This window comes from Corvus kubaryi, unplaced genomic scaffold, assembly GCF_017639235.1.
Source record: "Corvus kubaryi isolate FWS band 111438036 unplaced genomic scaffold, C.kubaryi_AGA036_p1.0 37308, whole genome shotgun sequence".
Taxonomy (NCBI): domain Eukaryota; kingdom Metazoa; phylum Chordata; class Aves; order Passeriformes; family Corvidae; genus Corvus; species Corvus kubaryi.
Genome location: NW_024581096.1, coordinates 12397640 through 12404719, shown reverse-complemented (window position 1 = coordinate 12404719; position 7080 = coordinate 12397640). Strand labels below are relative to the sequence as shown.

Below are 7080 nucleotides of genomic sequence, written 5' to 3'. Positions count from 1 at the left end.
CGAGTGTCCCGGGGCGCTCGGCGCCGCCGCTCCGCCCTTCGGCAGCGGTGCGGGTGGGTCGGTGGGCGGGTGCCGGGGCTCCGGCACCGGCGTAGCGGGACGCGGGCGCTCCGTGAGGTGAGGGCGCGGCGCGGCTCGGGCGGCGGGCGCGGGTCCGGGCGCGGGTCCGTGCGCGCTCGGCGGCGGCGGGCGCGGTGAATGGGGCTTTGTGTGCGGCGCCCACCTGCTCCCGCCTCCGCCGCCCGGCGCGGGGGGCTCCGGGCTCTTCCGCGGCGCAGCCCCAGCGGGGAAACCTCTGCGGGGCGCAACACGAGGGAACTTCTCCCTTCTCTTCGCCGGGCGCTGCCGGAGAGACCCGTTTGCCTGGTGTGGGGGAGCGGGGGACACCGGGGGGACCCAGCCTGTGAGTTGCTGCCGCTTGACTGTTTATTTCCATTTACTCTATAGTTTATGTTTTGGTTGCTTTGTTTTGTTTTGTTCTCCTCTCAAGATGCATGGCGGGGAGTGACAGCTGCCCGCAGGGGTGAGCGATGGCAGCGCCGGCTCACCGCCCCGCACCCCTGCCCGCCCGCAGAGGGGTCTCCGCGGGTCCCTCGGCCCCGAGCGGAGCCGCCCGAGCCGCCCCGGGGTCGAGGGTCCCTGGTAGCGCGGGTCCGGCTGAGCCCCGGCGGCGGCAGTGCCGGTCCCGGGGCGCCCTGGTGGGAGTTAGATCCTCCCGCGGGGGGGAACCCTCAGATCCCTCCCTCCGACCAGGAGGGTGGTCCCGGCTGTCCCGGTGCTGTCCGGGGGGTTTGGTTGGACCCCGTGGAGGGCAGAGTCGCTGTCGGTCCCCGCCGGTCCCCGCGCCCCGCTGCCGGCTGCGGGTTCCCGTACCCCGCGGGCGGGCCTGGGGCTGCGCCTTCCCACGGCAGCGCGGGCTTAAAAGATCCAGATCTTCTGTTGCTGTTAAAAAGAAAAAAAATTAGTAGTCTGCTTTAGGAGTAGCATTGAGTTTAATCGGGACCCTGTGCTTTTAACTTCCCACAGGGCATGCGAAAGATTTGTCTTCCTCTTGCACAGCATTTGGCAGCACAAGCCTTCTGCAGTCTGCTGTTGCCACTTGTGACATTCTTAACTTTCTCCTTGTGAAAAGAGTAGTTAAAATCTTCTTTAACAGCGTTGCAGGATCTCTAACGAATTCTCCCATTTGCTTCTGTAAGGAGTATGAATGTGCTTATGAAAAAATTATGAATTTTTTCATACTATGAAATACTATGAAAAAATTCCAGTCTACTGCTACTTTTGTAGAAGCTGTAGTCTCTTTTTGCCTTTTTCTTTTCTTCTCCTCTACCCTAGCAGGTTGTAGATTAGCTGTGTCATTAAAAGAAAAAATAGATCAGATGCCAAAAATTACACATGCATCATTTTAGAAAGGTTTGCTGGTGTCCACGATTAACTAGGAGTAACTGAATTTAGTAAATATCTGTCAATGACCTGCTTGACTCTTCTCTTGGGACACTCATGGAAAGCTGTCAATGAGATTTTATTTACTATTGGAAGAATTGCATAACAGCCATATGAACCAGAGTGAAAGAGCATTTTGAGTAGAACAACACACCATATGAGCTCAGGGTTCCCTTGATTTGAAGCCAAGCTCAGTGCCAATAAGTCACTGTTCAGTAGCAGACACCCATCTTTCCAGTCTCTAAAAATATTGTCCCTTTGCATTTCTCCTCCCCTTCCAAGAGTGCATGTGCTAGCAAAGCAATAAAATGCTACTTCCTCCTCTCTGCTTCCCTGAACCAAGAGAGAGATGGATAACATCAGGTGAAGAAGAGACTAGATGGGAGGCTGCTTATCTCATGAAGTGATGTAAGCACTTCATCACTCACTTGCCTCATCTCCTTTTTTTTTTCCTTTCTGTTCTTTCTGTTCAGTTTTCCTTCTCCCCCTCTCTGATGAGAACCTCATGCCTTTTTTGAGGGAGAAGCTGTGACTGGAGAAACATGAAAGCTAGTTCTTGTGTAAGATGTTGGTAATTTCTAAATCCTGCTGCAACAATACCCTAATCACATTCCTTTGGGAAGCTGATTGTGAGCTAGTTCTTTTTGCACAGGGATAATGTTTGAAACAAGTATAGAGGAAAAAAAAAAAAACCAAGGGAAACCAGAACAAATAAATTCAAATCTTTAGTGCCTTGCTTAATGGCAGACATAGAAGAGTACTAAAACTTCCAAGGTAGAAGCGTGTCAATCCATACCATCTTCTGGGGTTATAGATTTGAGCAGCTGGCTCCTGCTGTGTGTCTACCTCTTGCATATCTGAGAAGCCTGCTCACTTCCCAGCATTTTTTGGAGCTGCTGTCTAGGTGCCTGTGGATGCATGCAGGTGATAGCTGTATTTGATGTAGCTTGGGCTTTGCTTTCAGAGTTGTCAGTCCTGGCTACTCTTTACATTTAGAGTCTCCTGGTCATGGGCTTTTAGGGTTCAGAGGTTTTAGGGTTCAGAGGAAGTAGTGCAAATAAGTGTAATTCTGGTAATATGTTAGAGCAGAGATTGTCTCTATCCAGCCGCCAGAGACATTCAAGTCTGGTGAACTCTGGGAGCAACTGAAGCTCTCCACTGGCACTTTGGGCTAACTAACAGTCCAGGTACTTGCCAAGGACTACTGGAGTGGAAGAACACAGCAGTGAAAGAAAGCATCCTTCCTCTGTGTTAGGGTCCAGAACAAGATGGCCAGTAGCACCTGGAGGTGATGGTAATTGTCTGTGTGCTGAACTTGAGATGGTCTCATCTGAGGGAGAGCCATGTGGTTAGTGCATTTTCCTGGGAAGTTTTAAGTCTTGACAAGTCCTTCCTCTGCAGGCAGAACTTGCATTTTAGATGAATGCTGTAGTAATTTATGTATATTTTCTAAAGCTGTCATAGTCTTCTTTTGGCTTTCTGCTTGGAAGCCATTGCTTGTACTTAAAATACTGTAAAACAAGACATGTCTTTTTTTTTTTTCCTCCCACATGAATCTGTTGGGGGAATGGGTAGAGGAGAGAGAAAGCCAGATTTGTTCAGTCATTATAAAAGGAAAAGAATTTGTATGCTGGTCTGCTTGTGACTCTGTAACTTCAGTAGCTGAGGATGTTCCATTTCTTTTCTCATAACTCTGAGAGGCAGGGAGCTACTGTTAGTTTTTGCAGATGTCTGACTTCCCAAAGGCACTTTGGAACACCCTGAAATATCTCTGCAGAGTTTTGACACTCGAGTACTTTCTGAGGACCTTGTTTACAACTAGTTGCCTGAGACACCAACATGTTAACTCTAAGGGATATATGAAGATTCATAAGCCCGTGAAGGATGGAAGAAGTATCTTAAACACTGTATCTTCTTCTGCAATATTTATTGAGCACCTAGTGCTACTGATATAGAATACAAATTTCAAGAACCTGAATAAAATCAGATAAAAATCACTTGACTATCCTAAGATCTCAGAATCAGAGAATGGCTGGGGTTTGAAGGAACCTCTGGAGATCATCTAGTCCAACCCCTCTGCCAAAGCAGGTTCAGCTAGAGCACGTTGCACAAGATCATGATCAGGAAGGTTTTGAATATTTCCGGAAAAGGAGATTCCACAACCTCTCTGGGCAGCCTGTTCCAGTGCTCTCACCCTCAAAGTAAAGAAGTTCTTCCTCATATTCAGACAGAACTTCCCGTGTTTCAGTTTATGCTTGTTGCCCCTTGTCCTGTCACTGGGTACCCCTGAAAAGTGTCTGACCCCATCCTCCTGACACACAGCCTTAAGGTATTTGTAAGCATTGTTAAGATCCCCTCTCAGTTGTCTCTTCTCCAGGCTAAACAAACTGAGCTCTCTTAGCCTATCGTCATGAGAGAGATGCTTCAGTTCCCCAGCCATCTGTGTCCCTCCACTGGACCCTCTCCAGAAATTCCTTGCTTTTCTTGAACTAGGCATTCTGGAACTGGACACAGCACTCCAGATATGGCCTCACCAGAACAGAGCAGAGAGGGAGGATAACCTCCTTCAGCGTGCTGTCCACACTGTTCCTAAGCACCCCAGGATACCATTGGACTTCCTCACCACAAGGACATACTGCTTGCTCATGGTTAACTTGTCCACCAGGACTCCCAGGTCCTTCTGGACAGAACTGGATTTCAGCAGGCTAACCCATAACCTGTACTGGTCCATGAGATGTATTCGTCATGAGCTGCAGGACCCCACACTTGTCTTTGTTGACTTCATGAGGTTCCTCTCTGCCCAGCTCTGGCACCTGTCCAGATCTCATTGAATGGCAGCACAGATACCATTCCACAGACATCATCCAGCAAGGTAGAAATATTGATCTTGCTGATGTCCTTTATAGCACTGATAGTCTTCCAGAATAGAAAATACCTGAATTTTTAGTGCTTTTTATTGAAGGATAGAAACACATGAAACTCTCAATTTTTGGGTAATGTTAAAAAAAATGCTCTGTTTTCATCACTTGAAATATTTACCCAAGAACTTGGTAGCTGAATAGAGGAGCTGTGTTATCAGCACAGTCCCTGAAGGTGTTCCTAGATTAAAGGAGTTTCCAGTAGGATACCCTTCCAAGGTGTTTATGAGAGTGGGGCTTGTCAAGTGTCTTAGGTAAATTGCTTTGATATTCCTATCTTTCTAACTCCAGCCCTAGTGGATGACTGCTCTGCTTTAGGCTGTTCCAGAATTAATCCATAAAGTCATGGATATGTCTCTTCACAGATTTAATGTTGCAACCGTTCAGTTTGTTGTGTTTGATGATTCTGAAGAACATCAAGTTGAATGGTTGATAACAGAATACTAGGAAGGGAGGAAGTATAAACAAGTACTAGGTGTTGTTATCTGTGTGGGTTTCTCATTTAAGAACTGAAATTTCAGAAGTGGGACTCTAAGGCGTTTTCCTCTCTTGCTAATTGTAGCTAGATGATTTATTTCCAATCTTGTCTAGTTGAACTGAATATTGAACGTGGAAGTGTCTGTGGAACTGCAACGTGTTTTATGTATGATCAAACTAAAGAAGATGGTCTCAAAATTGAGGGCCATGCAAGGGGTGTGTGTGTGTGTTTGGTTTAGAGACAGGGAAATTGAAGGCAGAGAAGGAGCAGCAGTATGTCCCAGTTCACGCAACAAGTCCTGTCTCTTTTGTTGTGCTCTTCATTGGCCTGGGTGTGTGTTGATAGACACTTCCAGACAAAAGAACTGGAGTGGGACTGGAATAAAGTTGTATGTAAGGAGCAAACGGCAAATTTGCCCGGACTTTCTAAGTCCTGTCTAATATGCCAAGTAAACAAATCAGGGTGATGTCACATTTTGATTTTTCTCTTAAGCTGCTCCTGTAATTCACTGTGTGTAAGGCCTTGTTGATGCTAGCTTTCTTCTGGCTGCCTAGAACTGCATTTGAATACACTATTTAAACAAACTGCACGTATCTCCAGATCAACCATCTTGCCTGGATATGTATTGGCTGTATGTATCCTCAGAGGCTGGTACTGCTTCACCTGAATCCATTGAAAGGAAATTTAACATTTGCAAGTTCCAAATATCAAAGGAAGTGTAAGAGTAAAGAGTTGATACAAAGTATATCACAGAGAGGAGTGATAGCTGTAGACTTGTTAGTGTTGCAATGTCTCTGGCGCTCTAACTTCTGGGCTCAGACGCTTGAATTTGTACAGTTCAGCACATCCTTGCCAGTGATTTGTGAGCAGATAGAGGGAATGCACTAAGTTACCCAAGGCCCTTGCTATCTCTGATGTCTGATTCTGTTTAGAGTGGGATTAACTGTATATAAATCACTCCCACTCTTGTGTGGAGTGCTTGGGCTTCTCAGTGCATTTTTCACTGCATTTTCATTAGTAAGTAATAGTAGATTAACCAAGCCAAGAATTATTTGTCTTTATAGGTAACACTGAGTTTATAAAATTCTGTTTCATTTGACTTTCCCTATGATAGGAGGGTGGGTTACTCAAGATGGAAAAACTGAGCTGTGCTGATGAAGAGTGGGGAAATATTCCTGTAGCTTTTGGTCGCATCATACATGCTTCTCTGATTTGGCCTGAGAAGTGGAACAATATGCTCAGCTGGATGGAAATAGGAAGTAGTCAGGGGAGGTGGAGTGTTGGGTGGATTTTTTTTTAGGACAGAGTGGACTTGCTGCATTTATGTTGGAGCAGCCAAAGAGGCTGAGCAATGGCTAATGCCTCCAGGCAGTACTGTGACTCTGGCAGTGTTGAAGAGAAGCTTGGGCTGGAGCACATTCTTGGTATTGGAGGGTAGGTCAGGGAAGCTCAGGGATGGGAAGCATTTATGATGTTGGATACTGAAGGTGATCAGCAGAAGGGATGCATTAGTGTTGACGCCTCTGGCTGCTTCCCAGTGCTGGCTGCTGCTGGGCTGTGCTTCTGGGTCAGAACTGGGCTTGTGATTTAGAAAGTGATCACCCAGAGGATAACTGATGGTGTGCTTTGGGGGAAGATGCTTCTGGGGCCCCTTATTTTCCCCATGAGAGTAGGTGTAGTCACACAAAGGAGGTTGTAAGTGTATAGCAGCAGTAGTACTCTTCCACACTCCAGACCCGTTTTTCATTTCCCCCACACCTCTGTGTGTGTTGCCAGATCTTGCGTAGAGTCTGTAAATCTTTCCTGTAATCTTTCAAGGTTAAAGAAGTTTTTTTGAAGTGTTTTTGGGAGGGGAAGGGGAAATTAGTTGATATTAGTCATGCTTTGCTGTGAAAGAGCTCTGTGTGAGATGGAGTCTTCTCAGGGTGTTCTGAAAGAGGTGCAAGATTTTTGACACCTAAATTAATTGAATTCAGCACTTACCAGTGAGGAGTGACTCATTAGCATGAACACTGTGCATAATACACGGTTTTACTGTAAACTTCCAGTTTTACTTAGGGAAAATAAGGCTTTTCCTTGTTGCATCACTGGATCTTTGGCTCCTTCAAGGAGTTAATTGTAACATTGTTTGAAAGGCCTTGCTCTGGTTTTAATGCAATTGAATGAAAGGGGGAAAAAAATGTCATTATTTTTGTTTACTGTGGTTTGCACAAATCTCACTATAAATCAGTGGGGAAGATT

General features: G+C 46.3%; 1 protein-coding gene across 5 annotated transcripts in view; it reads left to right on the top strand.

The window, feature by feature from the left end:
• The first annotated feature begins 10 nt into the window (after nt 1-10).
• RAI14 (retinoic acid induced 14) overlaps nt 11-7080 on the top strand; it is an 87011-nt gene continuing 79941 nt past the window's right edge. For 4 of the 5 annotated variants that reach the window (XM_042028539.1, XM_042028538.1, XM_042028536.1 and 1 more), the window contains exon 1: nt 11-117. The gene's annotated coding sequence lies outside the window, so the exon portion shown is untranslated. Of the gene's footprint in view, nt 118-304; nt 404-7080 lie in introns of those variants that run through there. The other variant, XM_042028535.1, reaches the window with a different exon arrangement.